This window comes from Erpetoichthys calabaricus, chromosome 4 (assembly GCF_900747795.2).
Source record: "Erpetoichthys calabaricus chromosome 4, fErpCal1.3, whole genome shotgun sequence".
NCBI lineage: Eukaryota > Metazoa > Chordata > Cladistia > Polypteriformes > Polypteridae > Erpetoichthys > Erpetoichthys calabaricus.
In genome coordinates, this window is record NC_041397.2 from 2,852,223 (window position 1) to 2,867,512 (window position 15,290).

Below are 15,290 nucleotides of genomic sequence, written 5' to 3' on the forward strand. Positions count from 1 at the left end.
GGCCTGTTCTGAGTGGAACCTGTCCTGTTAAACCGCTGTATGGTCTTGGCCAGCGTGCTGCAGCTCAGTCTCAGGGTGTTGCCAATCTTCTTATAGCCTACGCCATCTTTATGTAGAGCAACAATTCTTTTTTTCAGATCCTCAGAGAGTTCTTTGCCATGAGTTACCATGTTGAACTTCCAGTGACCAGTCTGAGAGAGTGTGAGAGTGATAACACCAAATGTAACACACCTGAGACCTTGTAACACTAACGAGTCACATGACACCGGGGAGGGAAAATGGCTAATTGGGCACAATTTGGACATTTTTCACTGAAGGGTGTACTCACTTTTGTTGCCAGCGGTTTAGACATTAATGGCTGTGTGTTGAGTTATTTTGAGGGGACAGTAAATTTATACGGTTATACAAGCTGGACACGGACTACTTTAAATTGGAGCAAAGTGTCATATCTTCAGTGTTGTCCCATGAAAACATACAATAAAATATTTACAAAAATGTGAGGGTGTACTTACTTTTGTGAGATACTGTATGAAGCTGATTGAAAAGCTCCTCAAAGCACCAGTGCATGTGCTGGTGCTCTCATTTGGCTGTGCGGCAGCACCACAGAGAGTTCTAGAATGGCAGAAACACACCAAGTCCTCCAGGGCACTAGAGGGCAGACAGAACAGCAGTGGTCAGACATGCCTGGCTCTGTGAGGGATAAGAAGATTTCAGTTTTGGTTTTTTGGATTTGTAGTGTGATGTGACAGTCAGCTCACCGTCATTTTACTGCACAGATCAGTGAAGTCCGAAGGTGTGGAGTATCTGCCCCAGACACACACAGGCACAAAGACACCAGTGCTCAATACACCCTTTCACTTTCTTTTTCTTTGCACACAGTGCACCAATCACCGCCAATAACCTCAGTTTCTTCCTCTCTCTTTCTTTCCTTCTTCTCTTTACACTCCTCCACACAAGCTCTGTCCTCCACCTCCTGGAATGGACTGAGATGGTGCTCCAAGTGCACTCCGATCTTCCTTCAGCAGCACTCCCGAGTGTGGTGGAAGTGCTGCAGTCCATGGCTCAGTCCAGGCGCCCCCTGGCGGTGACCACGAGACCCAACAGGGCTGAGCCTCCAAGCTCCACGCCGTGGCGCCAGTACTAGGATTTCAACACATAAAATACATGAATTTAAACAAAAATATGTTTTTTGATTGCACCATTTTATAGTTAATGTAAGATTCTAGGGTGGCACGGTGGCGCAGTGGTAGCGTTGCTGCCTCACAGTTAAGAGACTCGGGTTCGCCTCCCAGGTCCTCCCTGCGTGGAGTTTGCATGTTCTCCCCGTGTCTGCGTGGGTTTCCTCCCACAGTCCACAGACATGCAGGTTAGGTGGATTGGCGATTCTAAATTGACCCTAGTGTGTGCTTGGTGTGTGAGTGTGTTTGTGTGTGTCCTGCGGTGGGTTGGTATCCTGCCCGGGATTTGTTCCTGGCTTGTGCCCTGTGTTGGCTGGGATTGGCTCCAGCAGACCCCCGTTACCCTGTGTTCAGATTCAGCGGGTTGGAAAATGGATGGATGGATGGATGGATGGATGGATGGATGGATGGATGTAAGATTCTAAATCAGCCTGATTGAAGCCTATGGCTATAAATGAATGTGATATCACAAATTAATTCTTGTGTTTCTTATAGAGAAATCAACAATTTTCATGATCATATACAACTCAGTCTGATCTTAAAGCATAGATTTTACAGTTTTTGTGTTAGAATAGGCTAATTACCTGGGTAAAATGGTGTTATTTTCCTATGTAAGATGGCTGTTATACGGGCGTGATATCTCACCTCTTCAAGATGGCGTTAGCTCCTCACTCACAATGGCGTATGCAATATAACAGAGACGCTCACCTGAGCAAGATGGTGTACGATACTTACCCAGCCAATCTGGTATCCATTTCATGGTCGACAGTCAGCTACATGAGATGTGATTAGCGGTCATCTGAATTCCAAGTCGTGATCTGGAGAATTTGAAAGGAAAACTTCCTCTTTCGATTCGGCGACTGAGGAAAGCGGACATTCCAGACGACTTGAGCAATACAGATGATAAAAGTTTGTTTATACTTTACTTCTGTGACTTGAAATTCTTTGAAATATTTGGTGTGTTATTGTGATACTGAGGGGTGTGGGGCGGAGAATGCTTAAACTTTTCACACTAAGTTTAAAAGGTTTGATAACCTGATTGTATAAAAACTAACTCTAACCGTAAGCCTAACCCTATCCCTACCAAAAATGGGGAAATGGGGATTGGATTAAGTGGTTGGAACAATGGGAGCAAGAGATGGGAGAAGTTGGATTACAAAAAGGGATGGATGGTGAGGAGTCTAGGGTGAAAGAAAAAGAGAACATAATCCTGATGATTTTTACTTTTACAAACCAGGCACACGGAGTTGCTCGGATATTGAAAGTGAATTTTTTAGAAACACAAACAGAGGATAAGGATCTGCAACAGTTTAAGATCTTGGCAGCGTATAGAAAGAATAAAAATTTAAAAGATCTGATGGTCAGAGCATCCTGTTCCATCAGGCACAAAAATAAATGCGCATGGCAGATCTCCTACAAAAATAAAAAAATTATTAAAAATCCTGTGACGCTAGTAGAATGTCCGATTTTTCAATCTGTCTCCCTAACAACAGTAAATTGTATTTATGCTATACAGTGTAGCAAGTGAGTCCTAATATACATCGGTGAGACAAAAAATGCACTTAACGCCAGGTGCACACAACACCTTAGTCATTTTTTGCTGGCTTTCTATGAGTCTATCCTTTATATCCATTTCAAAGATTCTGACCACACTCCTATTTTCTTCAAACTGGAGGATGAGCCAATGTGGAGTAAAAAGAGCCGCCTCCGCAAGGAATCACAATGGGTCCAAATATTGGGAACAATTTATCCCAATGGCCTAAATGAAGTAGGCAGTTGACTAAATACAAAGTTGGAGCCAAATCAGGTTTTTGTTAATTTAATTGTTATGTTTTGATTAGGCTATGGAGTAACTAAAAAGTTAAGAGTAATTGATTGAAATACTGGACTTGGTGAACCCATGCATATCAGTCCAGCTGATATCCCCCACCCTCACCCTAACCCTATCCCTACCAAAAATTCTGAGCTTAATACCACTAACCAGGGCAGCAACTGTAACCCTGACACCTTAAGATAGATATCAAATATGCATCCACCCAAGTCAGGTTAAAATTTAAAACCCTAGATAAACAATACAGAAAATAATAAGCACAGTCCTAAGAAAAACTAGACTATAGAGAACTTGGATAGGATCCTTCACCAAAAACATTACTCTGTCTAGTCAGAAACAAAGAAAGGTGTCGCTGTCAGCCCAGAACAGATTAGTATTGATGGCCCGTGCATTCTGAGCACCCATGAGACTGAAGACACTCCGCTCACTATCATAGCAGTGTTGACGGAGCTTATGGGAACTCTGTTATTTTCCCTGCCCTAACCCTAATTTGGTTAATTCAAATAGGGGACTGACTTGCCCTCGCCCAAACCATGACCTTAAGGTTAGTGGGGTAGGACATATTTTAAGATCGGGGGCCAGGAGCCTGAAACTAATTATAGCCTACTAGGCCCTAAGGTTAATAATTCCAACCTGAACCCTGATGTTAACAGTCCCAACTGGAGCCCTAATGTTAAAGGGCCCTATTTGGAACAGACATTGGATTTTTTTTACTTCAAATTTGGGACTGGCCTGCCCTTGCCCAAACCGCTTACCTTAAGGTTGGTGGGGTGGGGCTTATTTTGATAATTACACTTCTCTACATCCCCAAAAATTTGGTTTTCCATATCTGAAGTGGGGGGATATACAGAAAACAGAACAGGAGGTGTGCTTAGTTTTTAAAGAATGGGACATGGGCCTAATGACGGAGGAGTTTCAATGGGACATCTGGGAAAGGATGGTGAAAGAGGGGGATTGGTGGAAGTTGGGGGACTTAAGTAAAGATTTGGAATATTTGGAGGTGGGACAGGAGGATATTGAGAAATTAATTAGTGGGGAGATAGAATGGTTGCAACAGTGGTGGGACAGACAGGTGGAAAGAGGACAGGAGGTGGAGGTGGAACAAGTGGTTGGGCAGAAAAATGTGAATATACTTCCCCTAATATTTACATTTTCACCACAAGCACAGCAGGTAGTGAGAATATTAATAATAATAATAATACATTTTATTTGAAAGACAGTTTCTTGCAAGTACAACAAATAGATGAGGATTTACAAAAATTTAAAATTATGGTGGCCTATCGGAGGAATAAAAATTTGAGGAATCTTTTGGTTAGAGCATCATGTACTACTAAAAAGAAAAACAAGTGTGCATGGCAGATACCCTATAAAAATAAAAAAATTATTTCAAATCCAAGGTCTGGGATAGAGCGGCCTATTTTTCAAGAAATGTCTCTTACTACAAAAAATTGTATTTATGCTGTGCAATGTCAGAAGTATGGGCTTATTTACAGTAGATAGAGGAGACCAAAAACAATGTTAGAGCGCAGTTTGTCCAACATCTGAGACTAATTGAGAATCAGGAAAGGCAGACTGAACTCTATGAACGTTTAGCTCAGCCCCGCTCATTTGCCCCTTATGTTTCCTATCGAACACGAAAGTTTCTGGAATAAAACCTGCCGACTGCAGAAAGATGCGGAATGGATAGGAATTCTTAAAACCATATTCCCTGATGGTTTAAATGAAAAATAATTGGGTTATTAATTTTTATAGATTTGTGTTTGTTTTATCTAGGACAACTGAATAAATGAATATTTAATTGTTGAAAATGTGTGGGTCAGTGAACCAGTGCTTGCCAGTTGAGGCTGGCATCCCCTACCCTAAGCCTAACCCTCACACAAACCCTAAATTTAAGGACAGTGTAATACAATGACTAATCTTAATCAGAGCCCTAATCTTAAATTAGCACCCTTTGGGAAATAACAGAACCCTAATTCGTAATTCTTCAAAAACTTCTTCAAAAAAAGAACCTTACAGGAGAATTAACCCTAATAATTATTAACCCTATATATTGTAACCCTAGCGACTTATAACCATCCATCCATCCATTTTCCAACCCGCTTAATCCGAACACAGGGTCATGGGGGTCTGCTGGAGCCAATCCCAGCCAACACAGGGCACAAGGCAGGGACCAACCTGGGCAGGGCGCCAACACACTGCAGGACACACACACACACACACACACACACCAAGCACACACTAGGGCCAATTTAGAATCACCAATCCACCTAACCAGCATGCCCGGAGGAAACCCACGCAGACACGGGGAGAACATGCAAACTCCATGCAGGGAGGACCCGGGAAGCGAATCCAGGTCCCCAGGTCTCCGAACTGCAAGGCAGCAGCGCTACCCACTGCGCCACCATGCCGCCGACTTATAACCCTATATAGAAATTCTATTGATGTAACCCTTCCATAGGAATCCATCCATCCATCCATTTTCCAACCCGCTAAATCCGAACACAGGGTCACGGGGGTCTGCTGGAGCCAATCCCAGCCAACACAGGGCACAAGGCAGGGAACCAATCCCGGGCAGGGTGCCAACCCACCACAGGACACACACAAACACACCCACACACCAAGCACACACTAGGGCCAATTTAGAATCGCCAATCCACCTAACCAGCATGTCTTTGGACTGTGGGAGGAAACCGGAGCGCCCGGAGGAAACCCACGCAGACACGGGGAGAACATGCAAACTCCACGCAAGGTGGACCCGGGAAGCGAACCCAGGTCCCCAGGTCTCCCAACTGCGAGGCAGCAGCGCTACCCACTGCGCCACCGTGCCGCCCTCCATAGGAATCAATGTAATAAATATGGTGGATTTTAATTATTTTGAAAATATCAAATTTTGAGGCCCCTGTGATTTTGATAAACTAGATGGGTATAGGAAATTTATACAAAAATAATTTTTTGATTACAAGTTTTAATTTTTGTGCACGGCCTCTTAAAAGACTGGAACTTTCATTTAAAGAGACAGTACACCCTTTTTTCTGAAGTGTACTTTGAGGGACTTTTTATTAAAATAATAAACTTTTTACGGAAATAATGATATCAACATGACTAACACACGATAATGGAATTATAAAATCTTTAAAAAAAATGAAATTATTTTTATAACAATTTTAACATTGATGTCTAAGGGAAAATGTTCGGCCGACTTATATTGGGATAAAGAGCATTTGAACTTTACTTTGATCTAATTATGTTCCTTTTTATACTTGACAGGATTCTAGAAAGAAGGAGGACACAATTAATAATTAATTTTAAGAATTTATAATTATCTTAACTCCTGTTATTATCTTACATCTGTATAAATAAAGTTTGTACTTATCAATGATGGCCGCGGTGATTGACAAAGCGTATACCTATACAAGATGGCGACGACGATTTAATGAAGGGAGATTCTTTATAATGAAAAAGATAGAATACTCACCTAAGATGGCGTCTGCTAAGGAGCCGTAGAGACGAATCACGTCACAGGAACAAGGAGCACAGTGATTACCTGGAAAGAGAGAGAGGGATGTAAACGGAGATTTCTATTGGTTGTTCATTTTAAGATGGGAAAAATGATATGTTAAAGAGAGGAGGGCTTTCGTTCCTTTAGACTAGAAACAGAGGGCAGACGTCTGTTCCGGAGTATGAGAAAAACTTTTTGTCTAAACTGAAGGTTTGAAAATAAACTTTTTACCATTTAACTTAAAAAAGTAAACTAGAAAGGTTGTCTTAGTAGTGTGGGGTAGAGAGTGCAATTTCCCCTTCTATAGCAGTTGGGGGAGTAAGGTGGACTTCAGTCCGTAAAAGTTTCTCACCTTAACAAAAAAAACCTAATCCAGCCAGGGCTTCCTACGTGAATAAGAACAGCCGTTTCTAGAAGTAAAGCCTATCAATGTTAGAAAAACAACTTTCTGAAAATAAATGAACAAAGTCTGTTCAAAAAATCTTTTTTATGGTATACGAAGTGATATATTTATGGGTGGATATATAAAAAAAAAAAGTGTGTGTGTGTATATATATGTATATATATATATATAATTAAACCGAGGGACAGAATTACAGGAGATGTACATTTATCATGACTGATTTAAGTATCCTTCATTTTCATCTTTAAAAGTTTTATATAAAACACCACTGAGGATGGATAAAATATCCGAAATGTACGGTGGAGTGTTTTTCGTAAGTTGATACTATCATTTTGTTATAGTTATTTTTCTGAACTTTTCTAAATCTACTTTTCTTTGAAGGAACTTAGTTGGTATGTTTATATGGACACACTGTCATTCACTTCAAAAAGAACAATTAATAATTAATTTTGAGAATTTATAATTATCTTAACTCCTGTTATTATTTTACATCTGTATAAATAAAGTTTGTACTTATCAATGATGGCCGCGGTGACTGACGAAGCTTATACCTATACAAGATGGCGACGACGATTCAATGAAGGGAGATGCTATGAAACAATCTGGCACTCAAACAGAATAATACGTAGCAGTCACATTAGAAGAATTAGGCCTAAGATATTTCATAATCACTTTGAAACTAGTAATTGTGTATATTGCCTAGCCTGTACCCATTGTAACAAATTATATATTGGAGAGACACAAAATAAATTGAGACTCAGAGTACAACAGCACCTGGCCAACATGAGAACTAATCAGTTGGGGACACCTTTAACATCCCATTTTAATGAAGTAGGCACTCAGGGTCTGAGAGTGGCAATCCTAGAATGTAAATACATTCATTAATGGAGTGATAGAGAAATTAATTGATGGATGGATAGATAATTAACAATTAAATGGATTAGCAAATTAAAGAAGGAATTAATTAATTAATGAATGAATAGAATAAAAAATAAACAAATGGTCAAAGGGTGGATTACATAAATTACTATCAGGATGCATAAATTAATGGATGGAACAATCAACAGGAAGGATTATGGATAAAGTAACAGAGGAAAGAATGGGTGGATGGATAGACAGACGGATAGACAGATGGATGGATACATTTATAGAAGAATTAATACATCCATTAACATGTTAATAAATAAATGAAGGAGTAGAAGTATGTATGAGTGGATGAATTAAGAGACAACGGATGAACAAATAGGATGATAGATGGAGACCATAAAGGAGGGATATGATAGATAGATAGATAGATAGATAGATAGATAGATAGATAGATAGATAGATAGATAGATAGATAGATAGATAGATAGATAGATAGATAGATAGATAGATGTAAAGCCCCCTGGGTTTAATGGCAGGTACAGGTATAGGGGTCTCTCTCCACAGCTGCAGTGCCCTCTAGTGGCTCCTGATGTCCCAGAGCCCAGACTGTGCAGGTTTACAGCGTCTTTCTCCAGATGGCTAACGCTGCTGCCATTTATCACGTTACAGGGTCATGCCAGTCCTTCAGTACCACAATGTCTCTGGTGCCCCTTTTGAGTAATGCGATGATTTGACCATATAAACGAGGATCAAATATGCATATTATAATAATAATAATAATAATTATTATTATTATTGTTTAGTTAAGAATGTGACTAGTGACATCTGGTGTCCACAGCTGGAATGGCGATCTGCTTTCACCACACACAAAGCTTTTTCTTTCCGTCTCTTTCTTTAATTGTTCATTAAAAGACTTTGTAATGAGACATGTTGTGAAAGGCACTACATAAATCAACAGAACACTCTCAAAGTCATGTAATGCAACCGGGAGAGGCCGGGACTATAGGATGATGGACGGACGGACGAATGAAGTAACAGCTTAAATGAAGGATGTACAACACCAACAGTGACACCTGCTGCTCACAGCTGAAATGACAGCCAGCCTTTACCTCCGAAACCAAGCTCTGGTTTGTTTCATTTTAATTTGCTCTTTAAATTTGTTTGTTCTGAGACTTGATGTGAAAGGCACTATATAAATTAGCATAACCCGCTCAAAACCACATAATTCCGCTATGAATCATAAGGGGCTGCAGCTTCTGTCACCAGCATCAGGAACCAACCTTGGATAGGTGAATAACTTTTAAGGTGGATAATCTTCTTCCGGCTGCTCGTGTTATGGGTTGACACAGTGAATCATCTTCTTCCATATCTCTGTCCTCGTCATCTTGTTCTGTTACATCCATCACCTGTATGTCCTCTCTCACCACATCCATAAACCTTCTCTTAGGCCTTCCTCTTCTCCTCTTCCCTGGCAGCTCTATCCTTAGCATACTTCTCCCATTATACCCCTCATCTGTCCTGTGCACATGTCCAAACCAGCGCCATCTCGCCTCTCTGACTTTGTCTCCTAACCGTCCAATTTGAGCTGACCCTCTAATGTCTTCATTTCTAATCCTGTCCATCCTCATCAAACCCAATGCAAATCTTAGCATCTTTAAGTCTGCCACCTCCAGCTCTGTCTCCTGCTTTCTGGTCAGTGCCACCGTCTCCAGCCCATATGACATAGCTGGTCTCATTACTGTCCTGTAGACCTTCCCTTTCACTCTTGCTGATATCCATCTATCACAAATCATTCCTGACACTCTTCATCACCCACTCCACCCTATCTGCACTCTCTTCTTCACCTCTCTTCCACAATCCCCATTACTCTGTACTGTTGATCCCAAGTATTTAAACTCCTCCACCTTCGCCAACTCTACTCCCTCATCCTCACCATTCCACTGACCTCCCTCTCATTTACACACATATATTCCCTCTTGTTCCTACTGACCTTCATTCCTCTCATCTCTGGAGCATATCTCCACCTCTACAGGATCTCCTCAACCTGCTCCCTACTATCGCTACAGATCACAATGTCATCAGCAAACATCACAGTCCATGGGGACTCCTGTCTAATCTCGTCTGTCAACCTGTCCATCGCCATTGCAAATAAGAAAGGGCTCAGAGCTGATCCCTGATGTAATCCAACCTCCGTCAATCCTACTGCAGACCTCACCACAGTCACACTTCCCTCGTACATATCCTGTACAACTCTTACGTACTTCTGTGCCATTCCCGACTTCCTCATACAATACCACAGCTCCTCTCAGTCACCCTGTCATTTACTTTCTTCAGGTCCACAAAGACGCAATGCATCTCCTTCTGGCCTTCTCTAAACTTCTCCATCAACATTCTCAGAGCAAACATCACATCTGTGGTGCTCTTTCTTGGCATGAAACCATCCTGCTGCTCACTAATCATCACCTCACTTCTTAACTGAGCTTCCACTACTCTTTCCCATAACTTCATGCTGTGGCTCATCAATTTTATCCCCCTGTAGTTACTGCAGTCCTGCACATCCCCCTTATTCTTAAATATCGGCCCACCACTACACTTCTTCTCCACTCCTCAGGCATCTTCTCGCTTTCCAAGATTCCATTAAACAATCTGGTTGAAAACTCCACTGCCATCTCTCCTAAACACCTCCATGCTTCCACAGGTATGTCATCTGGACCAACGGCCTTTCCATTCTTCATCCTCTTCATCACTGTCCTTACTTCCTCCTTGCTAATCCGTTGCACTTCCTGATTCACTATCTCCACATCATCCAACCTCTTCTCTCTCTCGTTCTCTTCATTCATCAGCCTCTCACAGTACTCTTTCCATCTGCTCAACACACTCTCCTCACTTGTGAGTACGTTTCCATCTTTATCCTTTATCACCCTAACCTGCTGCTCATCTATCCCAGCTTGGTCCCTCTGTAGCCCACAGGTCCTTTTCTCCCTCCTTAGTGTCCAACCTGTCATACAACTCATCATACGCCTTTTCTTTAGCCTTTGCCACCTCTCTCTTCACCTTATGCCTTATCTCCTTGTACTTTTGTCTACTTTCTGCATCTCTCTGACTATCCCACTACTTCTTCACCATCCTCTTCCTCTGTATACTCTCCTGTATTTCCTCATTCCATCACCAGGTTTCCTTTTCCTCCTTCTCTGTCCAGATGTCACGTCAAGCACCCTTCTTGCTGTCACCCTTACTACATTTGCTGTAGTTGCCCAGCTGTCTGGTAATTCTTCACTGCCACCCAGTTCCTGTCTCACCTTCTCCCTAAACTCAACCTTGCACTCTTCCTTTTTCAACTTCCATTTGATCCTTGGCTCTGCCCTCACTCTCTTCCTCTTCTTAATCTCCAACGTCATCCTACAGACCACCATCCTATGCCACCTAACTACACTTTCCCCTGCCACCACTTTGCCGTCTTTAATCTCCTTCAGATTGACTCTTCTGCATAGGATGTCATCTACCTGTGTGCATCTTCCTTCACTCTTGTACGTAACCCTATGATCCTCCCTCTTCTTTAAATACGTATTCACCACAGACATGTCCATACTTTTGGCAAAATCCTCTATTGTCTGACCTTCTTCATTCCTCTCCTTGACACCATACCTACCCATCACCTCCTCGTCTCCTCTGTGGCTCCAATCACCACTTTCTGTCCATCACTTCATCCAACTCACTCCAGAAATCTTCTTTCTCATCCATCGCATGCCCAACTTGCGGTGCATATGCACTAACAACATTCATCATTACACCTCCAGGTTCCAGCTTCATGATCATTACTCTGCCTGACACTCTTTTCATCTCCAAACACTCTTGACATGCTGTTCCTTCACAATATCTCCTACTCCATTTCTCCTCCCATCCACACTGTGATAGAACAATTTGAATCCCCCTCTGATCCACTTGGCCTTACTCCCCTCTTTCACACACAATCTATCAACCTTTCTTCTCTCCATCATATCTGCTAATTCTCTCCCCTTACCAGTCATACTGCCCACATTCAAAGTTCCTACCCTCAGTGCCACCCTCTTTACTTCCCTCCTGCCTCGTCTCCCCCCTCTTCTTCTTCTTTGGCCAACAGTAGCCCAGTTTCCTCCAGCTCCCTGTTGGCTGACAGTACTGGTGGTGGCCGTTGTTAACCTGAGGCTCGACTGATCCGGTATGGAAATTTGTTTTGTTGTCCGCATATTGATTTTGGCAAAATTTTACACCGGACGCCCTTCCTGACGTAACCCTCCCCATTTATGTGGGCTTGGCATGAAGAAACACACTGGTTTGTGCATCCTCTGTGGCTGACCATTGAAAATTCAAAGAAACCTCAAAGCTATAATGATTCATTTATTCACAATAAAATAAAAAAGCTGTATTGGAAATCTCCTGGTCTCTTAGGTCAACTAGTGATATTCTCATAACAGGAAAGATCACCTTTACATTTCATATCACGTGATCAGATGTTGAATTTAGTGTGTTTGATGCTCCTACCAGGTACTGTATATCCCACTAATTCTCTAAATTGTATTTTTGTTAATTGTCTGTGCTGTGTCCCGCCTCCTGTCCCTTTACACACTCGCAGGTTCTTTTGTGTCCTTTCAGACGTCTGTCCGCTCACACTGGACATTAGAAACAGCAAACAGACACCTCCGTCTGTCCAAAGGGACCAAGAAGGAGACTGAGATCAAATATCCTGATAGATGGATGGATGGTGTCCTCAAGTTCTGTGCAGAGCGCCTTTGACTGGGACTCGCTGTTACTGGGAGGTGGAGTGCAGTGGAGACTTCATGAGTCGCATGTGAAGGAGAGGGCAGGGAGTGCGGCCTTGGAGACAATGGGGAGTCCTGGTGTTTGATATGTTCTAATAATCCCTACCACTCTGTCCATCATGGCCCCTGCAGGTCCAGATTAGGTGTGTATCTGCACTGGCCTGCTGGCTCTCTGTCATTTTATAGCGTCTCTCACACAATGACCCTCAGTGAGCCGCTCTATCCAGGGGTTCGGCTCGGAGCGGAGGCCAGTATAACAATCTGCCATCTGATGTCATGTGACCGCCGAGCAGCACCTTTACTTGATGGCAGTATACAGTATGATAGATAGATATAGCGATAGATAATGTTTAATTCCCCATATTAAGTGCTGGCTGAAGTTTGATAGAATACACTTTTCTCCTCTATATATATTTATTTATGTATATCCTACAGTTTGTGGTCGTTGACGACCCTTTCAGTTAACAAGAGGTATTCTGCGCTAGATCTCCACGTCAGAGTTAATTAAGGCAGTGTGGACACAGTCTCTCTCCTGGCTTGGACTGGCAGATGAGTTTGCAAACAGGAGATGGCGTACAGTTTTCTGGCTAACGTGTGACTGTATGGCCACACTTACAGAAACACGGCGAGTTAAGTGAGCCTTAAACAGAACTTATCTTAAACAAGAGCTTTTCAACAATAGCACTGTTATCTCTGTTTTTTGTGCTTTGAGTTTTACTAAACTTTGGGGTCTACTAAACCTTTTAAATATTATATTTGGTGCATGGAATTATGTGAACGTGTCACACTCTTGCCAGAACCATCCTATGAAGCACAATAAGTGCTGCAGAACTTTGGTAATTTGGGACAAACGCAGTGTAAGGGACGGCCAGCAGCCCCCAGAACGCTAGATGGCAGCTCCCCTGGGCATCTTGGGACTTGGAGTTCTTTACCTCAGCCCTGTTGGGTACTGTGGGTGCTGCCAGGGGGCACTGCAAGGACTGAGGAGGGTACCCACCTTACCTGGAGCTGCTTATGGATGATATGGGCGGAAGAGCAGAAGCACTTCTGGGTTGGCCAATATAAGAGGACTTGCTGGAGTCGGGTGGAAGGTGGATGAAGTTTAAGAGCAAGAGACGGGGAGAGAGAGGAAGAAAGAAGAAGAAGTGAGTGCTGTGCCATTCATATTACAGCACAGGACATAAGCATTTGGTCCATGCAAGATCTTGCCTCATGGGGTGAGGATGATGATGAGAAAGGTGAGGGATCAGCCCAAAACTACACGCATGTGAAGGATGTGAAGGCAGCTGGAACCACCACAGTCCCCGAGAACACCAGTGGTGACACACTACGCTGTCATGGATTGAAGTCTCGATGTGACTGCACGGTCCCCCAGCTCACGACGGCACAGCACTTTCTCCTGAGCCACCTTCTCTGAATCATTTAGATGTTCGCTGGCAAACTTCAGACGGGCCTGCACAGTACAAGTGCCTTCAGTCCACAAATTGATTTCACTGCTGTATACTTATGGAAACGAATTCACAGAAAGTCAGTCTTCAAAATAAAAAAAACAAAAAGTTAACCTTTGCAATGCTCTTAATGAATGGATCGTCAATGAAGAGTCGACCACGCTGCAAGATGTAAAGACCCCACAGAAATCATGAGGTATATGACCAGAGGTGTTTACAAATCACAAGATATCAAATGAAAATAATGTAACAAATATCAATTGGACCAAGTTTTGTAAACATTTTTAAATTAAGGAATTCAAATAAAATTAGGACAAAAACTAAAGCACATTTACACCATTTGACCTTCAAAAACACCTAACCATTATTAACGTGACAAAAATAATGAACATAAAATAAATGTTCTTTTAACATATGGAATCTTCTATAACCTAACAACTCCCTGTCTTTAGAGGTTTAGTTAATATTAATGTTGTTTATACATCTCCAAAATTTCACTCGGGAGCTTCTCCGTGTGTGTAATATGGAAAGTGGCCGCTAGAGGGAGCAGCTTAGCTGCCGGAGAATCAGCTGACCTCGCTCTGAAAGTCATGTGACTGTGCCAGTGGCTCCCCTGTTTAGGTTCTCGTTATACGGTAGTAAGAAATGAACTGATGTTAGCTACTAATAACATGTCAGTACATCTGTCCAGATGTTTTACTTGTATATTTTTAATGTCTTTCATTTTGTTTCTTACTTCTTTTATAATGCACCGCAGTTTTATTTAAAACCTTTACTGTTGAGATGTACCACGTGTGTAATACGGAGAGAGTCCACTAGAGGGAGCAGGCCGCCTTCCATTAAAGTCCTCACACGTCTGACTGGCTGCTTGTTTCTTCATTTCTGCTTTCATGTTTGCAGATGTGTTCAACATCTCGACATTTCATTGAATGCTTTCTGCTTTGTCACACTGACACACCGGGCACGTTCAGCCAACAAATTGTGTGCAGAAACTCGACTGGGTACGCCGGCTGTATAGCACCTCAGTGCGGCTGGAGTAGCCAAGGCGGACATTTTCTTTTTTATATTATTTTCATTTTTCTTGCGTAGACCTGAGAGGATTTGTTGTTTGCTATAAGTAATGAACTTCTATAAAAAGCCTAATTTGTCCCTGGAGACAAATAAAGTTCTATCTAATCTATTATATAGTGCCTCTCACCTCTATCTATCTATTATATAGCGCCTTTTATCTCTCTGTATTATATAGCGCTTTTCACGTGTATTTA